The sequence below is a fragment of the Haliotis rubra genome, unplaced genomic scaffold (assembly GCF_003918875.1).
Source record: "Haliotis rubra isolate DU_JTF1 unplaced genomic scaffold, ASM391887v1 Scf603, whole genome shotgun sequence".
Taxonomy (NCBI): domain Eukaryota; kingdom Metazoa; phylum Mollusca; class Gastropoda; order Lepetellida; family Haliotidae; genus Haliotis; species Haliotis rubra.
The window spans coordinates 194,813-212,272 of NW_025767306.1; the positions used below are offsets into that span (position 1 = coordinate 194,813).

Below are 17,460 nucleotides of genomic sequence, written 5' to 3' on the forward strand. Positions count from 1 at the left end.
TAAAGATGACATAAGTTGTTTATAGGTGAGCATTAACAACTCATTTCTTGTTGAAACTATTTAAATGGTCTCACCAACCTCCAATATACATCTTGTGAGACAAACACCATCTGTTTCATAATCTCCAATCATGTACCTTGTCCAATACAAGTCTACAAACACCTCAAACAGATGTCTTGTGCGACTCAAACTCCTTACCGATTACAAGTCTCACCCAACTGAACATATTCTTTGAGACTGAAACTCCCTCTGACTTGTAGACCTCTTTCTCAACTTATACAATAAAAGTCTTCACCATCTCAAACACATTACCTGTGAGAATAAACTCTAAATTACTTCCTCTATCACACCCCACATAAGTCTCCAGCACCTCAACACACTTGTCATCGCTATATGGCTGCAATACTGCTGATGCGATGTAACATTTTAATTCACTCACTATTCAAACACACTTCTTGTGAGCATTAAACTCTCTCTCTCCAAGGGGTGAAGCAGTACGCTCTTACCATGGTACGGTATGTATTGCGGCACAAGATTTTCGGCTTGGTCCATTTCGGCTCGGTATATCAGAAGTTACTTCCGGGAAAATAGTGTGTGTACAGCAAAGAAATGTATAGATTTTGACAAAATGATTCGATTTCTAAACATTTTAGAAAAGGTTTAAAAAGGTTAATAAAATGACAAAACAAAAACACTGATTTTTTTCATTCCATTAAGGTATACCAAACCGAAGGCAAAATACCGCTGTTCTACTAATACCGCGGTATACCGTTTCACCCCTACTCTCTCCTGAAGTTCCTTCCTTAAACATCTTCGAACATCCAGTTTAGCTGTGCCTACATCTCCCCTACCCCTACCCCTGAGCACTGCTACACCCATGCATCAAGTAGCAGTTACTCCGTCTTCTGTTGTCTACTCCATAATGCAGATGACTGATGCTATTTAGAAGGACTCGGCAGTTCAAATTCACTGTCTTGTTCTAAATGGATTGTTCATCTTGTGGTATCCTAGATGCTTGAACACTTGACTACGGTGATTTGTAACCATTATGGTGACACCACACAACTACCTCCATGGTAAAACACTTAACGAGGTGGCTCATATTGCATTAAATTGTCCACAACGTCCATCTTTCAACACATTGTCTCAGAATGCTATTATTTCTGACCGTGAAACAAAGCTAAATGCCTGAAAGCAATATAATAGTAATGTATAATTTACTTGTCTTTGACTGAGTTATATTTAACTATTTGGTTGCTTACAAAACTGTTTTGTTTGAAACTTTCTGCTGATATATTCTATTGAAACACCAAATAAGGAAGTTATTTATTACAATATTTATATTAAATAGTGTAGTTTTACTGGAACTAGGAAACTTTAGCACACTCATACAGGTCAGATTTACATGAGTGAGTGAGTGAGTGAGTGAGTGAGTGAGAGGAGGGTTGAGTGAGCTGCTTTCAGCAATATTGAGTGAGTGAGTAGGGTTTTACGCTGCTTTCAGCAATATTCCAGCAATATCACGGCGGGGGACACCAGAAATGGGCTTCACACATTATACCCATGTGGGCAATCAAACCCGGGTCTTCGGTGTGTCGAGTGGACGCTTTAACCATTAGGCTACCCCATCGCCCCCACAACTGAGAGAACAAGATTATACTCAAAAGATTTTCACCATAAACTCAAGTGATTTATGAACCGTCTATTTTCTATTTCTGAGCACAATAACTCTCTTCAACTGCCAACCTTTATCAATTCACCTCACACGCACCATCCCCCAAGCACTAGTCCACTGCTGAAATTTGGAGATGGCGGTTTAAGTTACCAAATCGACTTCCCGCCATGAGCATACTAATTCCTGTGATATGATCGTACTCCTTCCACCAACATGAGGGTACTACATTCACCAATATGATATACTTCTACACCATAACAAGCCAGTAATTGAGACAGATCGGGAGGTAGGTTCATAATTGAGCAGGGCTCAGTGCAAAAAGCAATAGAAAGAAAGGCCGTCACTTGAAGCAGATTGGATTATGTGGCCAAGTTGGTCTGAACGTGATCTCCACAATTGCCCAGAACAAGCGTTATCTGTTATTGATTTGCATCATTAGTAACGGAATGATCCCTTGTCGATGACGGAAATAAAACACTACAGTGTTGGTTATATGGATGTTGGTCACAATCATGGTCAGAAGGAGACTACTGAATTCTACCTTCAGAAATATCGACCCGGTCAGAGTTGCAGAGGTGTGGAAAAACTGACAGTATGGAATACATAGCTTTGACAGGAGCAGGAAGGGTCTGGGTGGAAAAGAGACCGTGAGACATACAGAACTGAGTGAGTGAGTGAGTTTAGTTTTACGCCTCTTTCAGCAAATATTCCAGCAATATCACAGCAGGGGAACATAAAAAATGATCCCTGCTAAAATGTCCCAAATAAATGATAAAGATGACAAAAGTTTTGTGAAGTGCTGATTGAACATTAATTTTGCAAGAATATTTGATCAGCTAATGATCTTCTAAACTGTCAAATGTTTAATGTTTTTATAATTAGTTACTATTTATAATGCCTGTATTATTAGGAAAACAAAGAATCCAAATAAAACAATTCCAGTTGTTAATGAAAGTACTCACATAACCCTCATCATCCAGTGTACAAGGGAGTTCAATCAATCAACAATCAATTACCAAGCTATTTCACAGCAGACTATAGCAACTGAACCCGGACAAGCACCACAGGCACACCACACCAATAGTGAGTGAGTGAGTTTAGTTTTATGCTGCCTTTAGGAATATTCCACCAATATCACGACAGGGGACACCAGAAATGGGCTTCACACATTGTACCCATGTGGGGAGTCGACCCGGGTCTTCATCGTGACATTAACCATTAGGCTACCCCACTGCCCCTACAGGAAGAGTAAGGCTAGACTTCTATTTCAACATGGATTACAATTCTACACACTGAAAAATTGTAATGTGAAACAAACAAAATAAAAACAGGATTGCATATTCCACCGACAGACAATACATAAGCTGTCTATTTTCTTACTATCAATATAAATAATTTATTTAAAACACTAAAGCCAGATGAACGTTTTTCTTAAATACTTCAAAACAAAGTGAATTTTTACAAATTCCAAGTGGAAAAAATATACTTGAAATTGTAATTACATTTATTATATTTTGTTACCTGCACACCTCAAATCTTTTGCAAAACATCAGTACATCCTCTCAAAACAATGCCTTAATATCAATAGAGGTACCAAGAAACATTAACATCAACATCTATAGGTATCAACAAGTGTTAAATGTTTAAATCAATAGCTGCAGGTATCAACAAGCATTAATATCAATATATCCATTCGCATCATGAATAATAATGGGCAGTGGGGTAGCCCATTGGTTAAAGCGTTAGTTCATCATGCTAAGAACTAGATTCAATTCCCCAAGTGGTAATGTGAGGCAGATTTCTGGTGTCCCTTGCCTTGATAGTGCTCTAAAATTGCTAGAAGCAGAGTAAAACCATATTCACTCACTCATTCACTCACGAATATTGTGTAGATGTGTCCCATGTCAATACACTTAAGCATAAACAAAGACAAAGAAAACAGTCATGCGTACAGATCAATCATTTGTCCTCTCAGCTAAACTTTTCACTTTCAACTTCTCCCACCTTTGAATATAATCGAGGCAAATCAAAATGGTGGAATAAAACCAGCCCTATATGATACAGGGCAAGTACTTGGAATAAAACCAATCCCACATGCTACAGGGAAAGCACTTGGAATAAAACCAATCCTACATGATACAGGGCAAGCACTTGGAATAAAACCAGTCCTCCATGGTACAGGGCAAGCACTTGGAATAAAACCCAATACTACACAGAGTAAACTTGAGACAATAGGTTCAAGTTCAGATCCCTCATCCACTGAAATGAGAGAAGGAAAGACAAACACGCTTTTTGTATCCTAATTCATAACTATGAAAGAAACATTACTTATCTGCTGTCTGAGCCAAGGTGCTGTTTTACATAACTAACTTTTTACAAACACCCAAGGGATTTGGCTCTCTTGAAAACACTGGAAGACACAAAGCCCTCAAGGCCAATGAGTAAAGTATCCTGACTTACAGATGCGCCAGCCTATATCCCAGATGCTGAGGATGAAGAGACACTATATCAGCTGCACTGATCAGCTGTGTAACATGTGCACCTAGACGCATCACGACCAGATCGAAACGGCAGACAGCATCAAGTTCTTTTTGCCCTTATCAACCAGGGTCTGATTGCAGACTGTTTTGCTGCAACTTCAGTGCAAGCTTTTCCTCACCGACAACAAACATGTCTACTATAAATATGTATTAGAATAAAAATTACCCAGTGAGTATGCTTGGTTTTGCAGTTTGCATTCATGTGAATAGAATCTCAAGCATCAACCATACTAAAAATACATACCAGATATGCAAAACAAACCGTAACTGCACCACAACTTGTACAGTGGGTTCCACAAACAAACGTAGAACACACAGATTCTCCAGCAGGGCAGTATTGGTTAATGATGTCCACCAGCACAAACTGATTGATAGACCATGTATCTACCTGTCAGTACACACTAGTTTGTGATCAGATCTGGACCATACAAACCAACATGGGTTTGTGAGTGAGTGAGTTTAGTTTTACGCTGCACTCAGCAATATTCCAGTTATATGGCAGCGGTCGGTAAATATTCGAGTCTTGGCCTGACAATCCAGTGATCAACAGCAAGAGCATCAATCTACGCAACTGGGATACTATGACATGTGTCCACCAAGTCAGTGAGCCTGACCTCCCAATCCCATTAGTTGCCTCTTATGACAAGCATGGGTTACTGAAAATCAGTTCTAACTCGGATCTTTACGGGTGATATATAGGAACTGAGCCAATCTGTTCTCAAAACATTTACAAATACATCTAGATGCACTGAGCATCCTCAGTCTGTCCACACCTATCCTTGCATGGCTGATACAACTCCCAGCTGCTGCTAACAGTACATTATTTAGCATTTAAACCTCCAGTAACTTTGTAAGTGGATTAAACTATAAATGTTCACTGGAAGGTAAAACCGCATTCACAGTTTTTCATGATAAAACGTCCTCGACCTAAGTGGCACACCTTGTTCATCAATATTGTATTGGAGAAAACTCCTTAAGTTAATACACAGCTTCTGTTTACAGCTGGTACAAATCTGTACCAACAGCTGTGTTGCTCTTCAGGTGAAAAGAACATTCCTAATTAGACAACGTACACGTGACATAATGAGGAGTGTTGTTACGCAGTGTATGCTGGAATAACAACTTGTCTTCATCACTCCTGCTACCTGTGGACAGGTGTTACATTAACAGAAGCCTGGAACCACCTTGTTCTCAGATTTAGAATTGGTTGATTATCTGTTGAGCCCAGTCCCTGATCATAGCAATGTATTACACCTTCTCTTTTAAACAATGCAAGTGTTCCACAAGGTGCCTTCCCCTGAACATTAACATGCTTAACAAAAATTCACCTATTTAAAAATGTATCAAGATTAAATAGAAGGAACAACCAGATACATGAGGTTAGATTTGTTCAGACTATTCAGTTTAACATTCTGATATGCCTTTAGGATGTTGACCACATTCATCAATACTCACTAATTTAGAGGGCTATGGAAATTGAGCAAGGTGAAAGGTGCTTTACAGAAAAAGTACTACGCTGAGCTACAGAACTTGTATAGCACCTTGATGAAAGAATGGGTTTCAGTGTTACAGATGCCCATGCATCAGGAGGAATCATCGGACCTAAATATTACACCCTATCTGGACACTAAGAATTAGCATCAGGAATGCTATTACCAGATTCCCACAACAGTTGCATACCAAAACTAAAAGAAGTGCAATATACATGTTCAGAAACTTTATAATACAGTCTATTTTACTGTAGTACATAAACTGAATCAATCAAAAAGCAAAAAACCAAACAAACAAAACCCCAATCCAAGATACAATTTCCATAACCTCAAAAACACTTTTTGTATAAAGCCAAAAAAGTTTCATAACTGAACTTTCTAATCTTCAAACAAGTCCTTGACTGATCAATAAAGCATTGCATAGACATCAAAGGAGATTTGAAATCTGTACTTGAGATCATTTATTATACCATAGAGGGAAACAGTAGTCCCCTGCTGCTTTAAGCACAAAAAATAGAAAACAATTTCCTCCAATATACAGCCCAGCATTACTCTTAATAAGGGCTGATGAGCCTGTGAGGACTTTTGATGTACGTAAAATCTGGACTGGGCATCACGTGACGGACATAGTGGGCTCCCCTGGGAAGGGCCCCAGGTACAGCGTCTAGACAAGGTGCTTTAATCCTAGCAGGAAACTAATTATCAAAACATGATAATACGTAAATAAATGCAAGATAACACAAGACCTGGAGCCTGATTATGACCACCGGTCATCCTCTGATGGTTTGTTTTCGGATTTGTGTGTTTGTGGCTGACAAGGATGTCCTTTTACATTGTCTTCATGTCAGTATTCATGATGCATGACTTATGCGCGTAACAAATCTCTAAAAAGGGAATATGGAGCTCTTTAGCTTCAGATCAGGTATTGTAGTTCCCTAAAATAAGGAGGTGATTTTTGTTCAAGATTTTTATTTTGACTCTTACATTACCCAGCCAATATGAAGCATACATAACTTGTGTAAAGGGAGGTCAAAAGAGATTCCTGACATTATAAATGGTAATGCAACTGAAAATATTGCTAATTTTGCGAAGTTAGCCATTTCTTACATATATGTGCCCATGCTTACACAAATAACATCACATGTACAAAAATGATTTCAAATCATATAAGTACTCTCCACATATTGACTCTGACAATGACGCACCAATTGACTGCCCATAAACTGACTCTGATCACCTGGTAAGAGAGTTTGGTTTCCATTTGAACAGTACTTCATACCATAGCATGTCAACTTGTTGTTTGAGGAGAGCCCAAACAAATACATATCAGAGAAATTTACCACTCTGGAAAAAGCCACAAATGTTAACAAAAGATGACAAGGTGGTTTTGGAATTGGAACCGACACTCAAAGCATCCTGTCACACCCAAGGGATGCAACTATGCAATGAAGTATTCCACATGACATCTAGCCCCAGGTCTGTTGCAGTATTTACTAGATAACTACACACCCACTGTTATCTCAACAACTCTACCATATGCCCAGCATAAATACACTCTGCCTTTTAGCAACAATTTATACTGATGCAGTTTTGAGCCAAGAGCTTTTTACTTTTTATCAGAACTGATAACCAGCATAATGGTAGCTGCACTGTAAATGTTGCAGTCAGAAGGCCATAATAATGGCTCTCACCAGAGTCCATCTTGAAAATATATCTGTCAGACTTCTGACCTTGGTGAAAGGAAATTGCTGGTGAAAAACACAAATGCATAGCATCACTGATAACAGACGTAATGTAATATATAGAAAAGTGGCTCATCAAAATAGCTGGTCTTTTTGCAGGTGTAAAGATTCAACATGTAGTTCTGATTACACAAATTTTAAATTGCTTCCAGTCACAAATATATATATATATAAAATCCACTAACTTTCACTAGTCCTACTTTTGAAAAGACGACAATGAAGAGGTTAGATGACTGTGAAAATCCTTGAGCGGATATCAGTTTGGTATGAATCTGAACTGCCTTCGTTGGATGTCAGCTTGGTTTGAACCTGAACTGCCTTCGGTGGATGTCAGTTTGGTATGAACCTGAACTGCCTTCGGCGGATGTCAGTTTGGTATGAATCTGAACTGCCTTCGGTGGATGCCAGTTTGGTCTCAATCTGAACTGCCTTCGGTGGATGTCAGTGTGGTATGAACCTGAACTGCCTTCGGTGGATGTCAGTTTGGTATGAACCTGAACTGCCTTCGGCGGATGTCAGTTTGGTATGAATCTGAACTGCCTTCGGTGGATGTCAGTTTGGCCTCAATCTGAACTGCCTTCGGTGGATGTCAGTGTGGTATGAACCTGAACTGCCTCCGGTGGATATTGGTTTGGTCTGAATCTGAACTGCCTTCAGTGGATGTCAGCTTGGCATGAACCTAGGCCTAGATTTTCGAAGCTATCTTAGCGCTAAGATAGTTGTAAGTGCCATACATTAACATTAACTTAGGACTATCTTAGCGCTAAGAGAGCTTTGAAAATCTAGGTCCTGTACTGCCTTCGGTGGATGTCAGCTTGGTATGAACCTGAACTGCCTTCAATGACTATCAGCTTGGTATGACACCAACCAACCTAAGACTAAATGCCAGCTTGGTATGTACCTCGACTGGTTAGAGTGGACGGAAGCTTCGTATGACAACAAATGGCCTGAAGTGACTGTCACCTTTGTATGAACCTGAACTGCCTTCGATGGATGTCAGTATGGTATGGCCCCAAACGACCTGAAGTGAATGTTAGTTTGGTATGAACCAAGTGACCAACCTGATCACATGATTGATTCAATCACATCTTATGACCAGCATAAGTTTCTGGGGGCTAATTTCAACCCAGAATCCACACAGAGATCGGGTGTGACGAACAATGACATGTAACATAGGTACTTACAGTTGGATAGTCAAATGTAATAATTTTCTTCTCTCCGAAAACCCGGGAGGTCTGTGATGTACTGGTAAGAGCACCATAAACTGGGTGACAATTTAATCCAAACGTTACATACAATGAACTACAAATCTCACTACATTGTGAAAAACATACTGCTGTTGATATATAGGTATTTTTGAAAAAAGGTACAGTTATTTCACAATCTTAAGGGGTTTATGGGAGAGCTTTTCTTGAAAACAGGAGGGTTTATGTTAAAGAAGCAAAATCTTTACATGAAGGATTTACGAGATATGCAAAAATTCACATGAAAAATAGGAGCATTTATGTGAGAGATACAAGAAGCTTTACATGAGAAACAGGAGAGAACATATGAGATGCCCAAAACTTCATTTTTACATGAGAGGCACTGGTAATCAAGTCATTTGATAAAACTTTTGCTGAGTTTCAGAAATAAGTCAATCTTCCATAAAGTGGCTGGATTGAGCCAATCCAGTCCAATCCTCCTGTTTCTGCTGGGTCATGCCTTGTCATAAAACTCTGCCTCAACAAGATGAATTTCTACAGAATGTCAAACAGTTACTGAGAATGTAGGTTATCTAGCTTGTCTCAGTACAAAACCTATTATGCCAAGATAGAATCATAACAGTTGCAGTCTTGAGAAAATGGTCCACCAAATTTGTCTACCATAAACTGTAACTTGAAGGTGAAGCCTGGCAAAAAGATGCAATATACATTCTTTTATCCTTTAAACTTTAATCCAAAACAAAACATCTGGTAAAACTGAATACCGTAATTTTATGATTCCACTCAGTGTGATTAACAATTGATTTGTTTTACAGCTTTTTGTCTACAATACGACCTATAGATATTGCATATATAGCGATTACTTTGATATTTATACTTCGCTCAGAGATATTCATGTACAATCAAGTCTAACCAAATATCAAGTTGAATAGAACTGAAGATTAATGTGTCATAACCAGATGGTATTTTCTGGAATAACAAGCAATCAAAATAGATATACCACTATACAATAACCCAAATCAATCTGGATTCACTTGATTCCAAATCTCACTGATATAAACGGTAGACAGATTTCTAAGTATCCAATTCGTTCAACTTCCCAATCATACAAACATTGCCTGCTGTGAGCAATGCCTTGTGGTGTGCAATGAACCTACATAATCATAAACTACAAGGGGAAGCTTTTACATAATCATCTAAACTACAAGACTCATTTGGAAATGAAGCTTTTAGAAATATCTGCAGGATCTTGATCTGGTCAACCCTTTTAACTGTGACTGGTTTGGACACTACTCAGCAATGGAACATCACAGCGGGTACACTAGAAAATCTTCACACAATGTTGTGAAGGAAAGGTCTTTGGTACCAAGCTTTAATCACACTACCCCATGGAACCAACCCTTTTAAAGGTCAGAGTGTAATAAACTTACATTTAGTCACAGTAAGAAAGTGATATTTGATATACATATATGTATTTATCTACAAAACATATCCAAATGGAACCCAGAAACCCTAAAGGTGAGGGAATCTAAAAGGGCCAGTGGGAACGGTTCATTGGTTACCAATAATACAGAATCTGCTATCAAAACATGAACACACAGGAACTCAAAAGGACCCATTCAGCAAGTTATATTTCGGCTATCTACTTGATGTCGGGCATGGTGGGACATTCCTAACAAAAGCACATGTGTGGCGGAACCAAGAATCCAGAAAGACGAACCTAGTAACACTCTCTAGCACACACTCTCCCTCATAATGACTTTTATATATGGAAAATCCTGTGTGTTGATATCATGTCTAATATCTGCGCCTATCAATCGTGGAACTTCAAAAGATGGAACACATGTTTTGAAGAACATATCTCCCTGGCATCCACCTCTCATCTGTAGTTCATCTGTGATCCCAGCCACCAGTTGGAAGCAGGGGGAGACAACTCCTGTCACCCCCCTATCACCACAGCTTCTCCTGCTTTCAATTGTGGTTCATCTGTGACCTTAGTCATCTCAATGTTAAAAGTAGGGGAGAGAACTCCAGTACTGTGGGTGTAAACTGTGGAGTCAATTCCTTCATTTCCTATATTCCAACTTTGAAGAGGTTGAGTAAGGGGAAAGGCATAAACTGACTCCCCAACCACAATACAAAAGCATTCATATCTCACTATTATCAGCCTTCTACTATCAAAATTACAATATTTCCATATTACTTCTTACAATGAAGCAACCCTATGTTTTAATCTACTGATTTGCATGTCATCTATGGAACAAAATTGTCCTTGTGAACAAGTACTGGGTTGGCCAATGCTTCAGTCAAAGGAGTTTGAACACTAATAGAGCTTAGTGATTCATGCACAAGGGGTAGGAAGAATCATCGATGGAGAGCACCAATAACGATGGAAAACAGTTTACAATTCAACAATTATCAATACTATTCCAGCCACATTACAATAGCTTCCAGCAATGAATATTTGAATCTGGTCATGAAAAATGATGACTGCATGCTTTAGTCACTCTCGCCCACAAACCAGGAGAAGCATACCCAGTGTTAATCTCTCCTTGGAATAGCCACATAGTGTTTTGAATATTATATGCTCCACTATACCATGCAGTCAAGTATACATTGTAAATCTTCAGTCTTTTGCCAAGAAATTATTGCAATTGTCTCACACACATCAACCTTAACTGCCTCTGGAAAGTTTTGCGACACCCTGTTGATAAAATTACTGGAGATGAAAGCAAGTGTTACTTATTGTTTTAAACAATAGATACAGGTGAGGTGAGGTGAGGTGAGGTGAGGTGAGGTGAGGTGAAATTGGGTTTAACGTCGTGCTTGAGAATATTTCACTCATATGACGACGTGCATGCGTGTGTATGTGTATGCTTGTACTAGCCCAGACGGAAGCTGGTTTTATAGTGCTAGCCCACTGAGATACCATGCCGCAGTGAAGCATGAATACCCCACTCAGACACATTATACTGACTCTGTGCCAACCAGTCCTTGTTGTACCATATTTTAACGTCGAAGGCCAGACAGGCGTCATTTTGGAATGATGTATGGACGCGTGGGGATCGAACCCGCGACCTTCCGCTCTCCGGGCGGACGCTCTAACCACTACACCACGGAGGCGGTCAATAGATGCATGTGCAGTAGTTGACAAGGAAAGTTGGAGAAGCATGTTCATCTGACAGAACAGACTTGCTGGGTTTCTCCTTGGACTACCAGAGTAATGTCAGCACCTTGACCAAATGACAGGTTAGTGAACTTCCCTGATGGGACGACTGACACTGAATGACAACATGTAATTAAAAAAAACCATGCAGATTGACAATGTGTGGAAGTAAATACAAAAATACGCCTCCTTACATTTTTTTTTATTTGTTGCTGATCTACAAATATAACTGTGATAATCAACCATTGCAAGTGAGTGTCACTTCTAAGTTCCAGGTTTGGCAGATTTACATTATTACACAGAGGAAGCAACTTTCTAAAAGCCAAAGGCTAAGGTATAAATGCTCAAAAATGTTATGTTCCATTTTTCCTTGGGATAGTTCCATCAGTCATTTGCATTTTAAATGGCAGCAACGTTCTACAAACTTAAGGCCATTACACATATGCCTAACATTATATAAGTCCTGTTGTCCATCCGATTGTTACATCGGTCAAATGCATATATTTGCAGTTTTACAAAGCTTCATTTGGTTTGCCCATGTGCCGGTACTTTATGAGTTCACTGCACTCATCAAAGATGGCTTGAGCTGAAGTTGTCCCTATATGACTCATACCAAGTCCACTGAAGAAGCTGGTCAGTAAGACATTAATATGACTCTACCTGTCATAATGTTGCTGTGCATGATGATGGACTAGATCCTGCTGCTCTGTAGTTGTAAGAGGCATCTCATTGATGTCATGTCTTCTCACACAGGTTCAGTTCAAAAAGAAGGATTCAGGTTTCTTCATTAAAATCACCAACTTCAGATACCCGATTTCAGAATATCCGCCAAAAGAAATATTTCAGTTGAAAATTGAATACTATCGGATATCAAGCAAAGATATTCCTTTCAACATACTGGACATGCTGACCTCTGCACTTTATGGATGTAAAACTATATCCTTAATGACATTTCAAAGGATGATTGCTGGGTCTCAAGTTCATGAAGGAAGAGGACTGGGACTGCTCTTTGATGTTGATGAAGGGCAATAAAGAATGGGATGTCTTACCTCATTACTGATTGAGTGTATTCATATCTTCTTGGCAAACTGAGTTATACCATGGTTCAAAACATATACAGTTCACTTGGTGTATAACATACAGACTATTTGGTGTATAACATACACATCAACTTGGTGATTACATACACTGTGTACTGGGTGTATAGGCCATTATTATTATTATTATACACATCTGTATTATTATATGTTTTGTTGCTCATCATATATATGTGATTCATTATATATCTTGTTTATGTAGTTTATAGAATATTGTCACTGTTTCTGTATGGAACATTTGCACAATAAATATTTGATTTGATTTGATAACACTGACTGTTGCCTTCGTGTATAAGAAACACTGTCAACTTGATGTATAGATACTGACAACAATGAGAAGAACATACATTGTCAACTTGATATATAATATATACTGTCTATTTGGTGTATAACACACGCTGTATATTTGTTGAACAACATACACTGTCTATTTTGTGTACAAACTATCTACTTTGAGGATAGCAAAAAAATGCCTAATTTCTCTGTGCAAATCGGTTTGAAACACATTGTATACTAAGTAGACCTGCTGTTTAACACATTGTCTCCATCATGTATCTATAGCATATGTATACAATACATCTTGTATAAACAAGTAGACCAGGCTGGTATGTCGTATCCCTATACTATCACACCATCAACCTGCTGTATAACACACTGTCTCCATCATGTATCTATAGCATATGTATACAATACATCTTGTATAAACAAGTAGACCAGGCTGGTATGTCGTATCCCTATACTATCACACCGTCAACCTGCTGTATAACACACTGTCTCCATCATGTATCTATAGCATATGTATACAATACATCTTGTATAAACAAGTAGACCAGGCTGGTATGTGGTATCCCTATACTATCACACCGTCAACCTGCTGTATAACACATTGTCTCCATCATGTATCTATAGCATATGTATACAATACATCTTGTATAAACAAGTAGACCAGGCTGGTATGTCGTATCCCTATACTATCACACAGTCAACCTGCTGTATAACACACTGTCTCCATCATGTATCTATGGCATATGTATACAATACATCTTGTATAAACAAGTAGACCAGGCTGGTATGTCGTATCCCTATACTATCACACCGTCAACCTGCTGTATAACACACTGTCTCCATCATGTATCTATAGCATATGTATACAATACATCTTGTATAAACAAGTAGACCAGGCTGGTATGTGGTGATCCCTATACTATCACACCGCCAACCTGCTGTATAACACACTGTCTCCATCATGTATCTATAGCATATGTATACAATACATCTTGTATAAACAAGTAGACCAGGCTGGTATGTCGTATCCCTATACTATCACACCGTCAACCTGCTGTATAACACACTGTCTCCATCATGTATCTATAGCATATGTATACAATACATCTTGTATAAACAAGTAGACCAGGCTGGTATGTCGTATCCCTATACTATCACACCGTCAACCTGCTGTATAACACACTGTCTCCATCATGTATCTATGGCATATGTATACAATGCATCTTGATAAACAACACAGCTTCTGGATAAATACCCTGACATTTAGACTGGTAGACTAATGCTTAGTCTTTGAATATATATAATTTTGATGGTAACCAACAAATCCATTTCAATTGAAAAGGAGCCTCAGGGAGATCAGAGATTGAAGTAAATAAATGTGTATGCTTCATTATAGCTACATTCTACTGAATTTAGGACCTATTGTTGCCATGGGATCGTTGCATGATGGATTGTAGAGTACCAATTAGTCTCTGAATATATATAATTTTGATAGAAACAAATAATTCCTTTCAAAAAGGAGCCTCTGTGAGAAGGGATATTCAGAACCTGAGGAATCTAGACTTGCTTCATTTAGGCTTTAAGCATTGCTGGGAGGGCTAGGCTGTAGGGAAAATCATACGGTTCAGGGACTTTGAGACTGACTATTAGACTGATTATAGTGTACATGACAGCATTATGCATTCACTTTCATATCCTGTTAAGTGTCTGTCAATGTAGTGCTATTCATCATGAGTTGATTAGGATATTGTTTCAAAACACAACAACATCTGAACCAAAGACTGACTGACTGAGTTAGGTTTTATGCCGCTTTTAGCAATATTCCAGCAGGGGACACCAGAAATGGGCTTCACACATTGTGCCCATGTGGGGATTCGAACCTGGGTCTTCGGCGTGACGAGCTAACGCTTTAACCATTAGGCTACCCCACCGCCCTACTCAACCAAAGATACACTGACAATAGCAAAAGTAGACTTTAAAAAATATTCTGCTTCATGACAATAGTAATGAAGGCATGCTCCTGCAACCCAGTGTCTTATCAATTCGCTGACCTGTAAAGTCTACAAGACTAGATTGTGTTCACATACAGGGCTGAAGCTGCCTGTAGCCATTGCTCTAGTCTGTCGATGCCCTAGATGCCTTAACAACAACAATCCAGCATGGTCCGAGTGCCCCAGCCACAGCTGATTTAAATCCATTCATTTGTTACTGATCTATTATCTTTCATCTTTGAATCTCCACTTTACAAACATTTCCATGTGGCCACTGTGCTTGAGTGATATTAACACTGTCTCATAGCTTCACACATACTAATCCTTGCAGGCAACCATGGATGCTCAAGTTACGAAGGTTATTGAGTAGAGACTTAAAGATGCCTTCTCCAACAAGATGAAACACTGACTGCTACAAGCCAATGAGTACTGTGCAGCTATAGACAATTTTGTGATGTCATCCTGCCTCCTAGACTAATGCTTAGTCTCTGAATATATATAATTTTGATAGTAACAAACAAGTCAATTTATATTGAAAAGGAGCCCCAGGGTGACCAGAGATTCAGAACCTGAGGAATCTAGACTTGCTATATTTAAGGCTTTAGCACTGCAGAAAGGACTTGGCAGAAGGGAAAATAATGTGGTTCAGGGACTGTGAGACAGACTACCTGCCTCCCAGTAAAGGATCCACAGTGTTGGTTTTTGAAATACCTCCAAATGTGTATTACCATTCTGTGTATCACTGTTACCGTAGTCCTTGTCATTATACTAACTATGATTTGTGAAATTGATACAATGTACAGCATTTATATGGTTAAATGTATCTGTATTTCAATATCTTTGTACCTACTAGGTTTAAACTTGTAGTTTATAGAATATTGCCAATGTTCCGTCATGGAATGCTATGCAATAAATATCTTATCTTAACTTATCAAATGGCAGTGTGAGGATTTTTTCGGTTCTTATGGTGAGTAGAATTTATTTCGACAGATAACTGAAACAGATTATTCTCTGGTGTTATATCTAAGCCTTTTTTAACATGGTACTGTTGTACAAAGTGTAATCTTAGCACACACTTTCAATTGCGACAGTTGTTGTGCTAGGATTTGTAACTTCCAATGACAATCTTACACACACCAGCATATAGTAGTGAACACCAGAAATGGGCTTCACACCAGCATGTAGTTACACTGGTGGATTGTGTGTGTCCCCATTGAACAGGTTATACCTGATTGTGGCACAGATCAGCATGTAGTTACACTGGTGGATTGTGTGTGTCCTGATTGAACAGGTTACATGTGATTGTGGCACAGATCAGCATGTAGTAACACTAGTGGATTGTGTGTGTCCTGATTGAACAGGTTACATGTGATTGTGGCACAGATCAGCATGTATTAACACTGGTGGATTGTGTGTGTCCCCATTGAACAGGTTATACCTGATTGTGGCACAGATCAGCATGTAGTAACACTGGTGGATTGTGTGTGTCCTGATTGAACAGGTTACATGTGATTGTGGCACAGGCCAGCATGTAGTAACACTGGTGGATTGTGTGTGTCCTGATTGAACAGGTTACACCTGATTGTGGCACAGACCAGCATGTATTAACACTGGTGGATTGTGTGTGTCCTCATTGAACAGGTTACTCCTGATTGTGACACAGGCCAGCATGTAGTAACACAGGTGGATTGTGTGTGTCCTGATTGAACAGGTTACACCTGATTGTGACACAGGCCAGCATGTAGTAACACTGGTGGATTGTGTGTGTCCTGATTGAACAGGTTACACCTGATTGTGACACAGACCAGCATGTAGTAACACTGGTAGATTGTGTGTGTCCTGATTGAACAGGTTACTCCTGATTGTGTGTCCTGATTGAACAGGTTACATGTGATTGTGACACAGGCCAGCACGTAGTAACACAGGTGGATTGTGTGTGTCCTGATTGAACAGGTTACACCTGATTGTGACACAGGCCAGCATGTAGTAACACAGGTGGATTGTGTGTGTCCTGTAGTAACCTGATTGTGTGTCCTGATTGAACAGGTTAGTAACACTGGTGATTGTGGCACAGGCCAGCATGTACTATTCACACACCTCATTACATTCCCATCTTATGAACCATGAGATAGCAGTAACCTTTTCTGCCCAGAATGTTTGAGAAGACCCACATGGTATTGTGCAACTTCAAAACACAAAACAGTGTTGTGCTGGTATCTGTTAGCTAATATTTCAATAGTAACAAAGGGTCCCTGAGGTGGGCCCAAGC

General features: G+C 39.2%; 1 protein-coding gene and 2 long non-coding RNA genes across 4 annotated transcripts in view; 1 reads left to right on the plus strand and 2 right to left on the minus strand.

Moving 5' to 3' along the window:
* LOC124255612 (heparan sulfate 2-O-sulfotransferase 1-like) overlaps window positions 1–17,460 on the minus strand; it is a 238,312-nt gene that overhangs the window by 104,571 nt on the left and 116,281 nt on the right. The gene's annotated exons all lie outside the window — the stretch shown is intronic.
* Window positions 83–15,497, minus strand: LOC124255614. Its single transcript, XR_006892709.1, has 3 exons — window positions 15,487–15,497; window positions 10,596–10,599; window positions 83–190 (listed from the first exon to the last, which is right to left on the minus strand). It is a non-coding gene; the product is annotated as an uncharacterized LOC124255614 (long non-coding RNA).
* LOC124255613 lies at window positions 16,620–17,388 on the plus strand. Its single transcript, XR_006892708.1, has 3 exons — window positions 16,620–17,014; window positions 17,117–17,177; window positions 17,271–17,388. It is a non-coding gene; the product is annotated as an uncharacterized LOC124255613 (long non-coding RNA).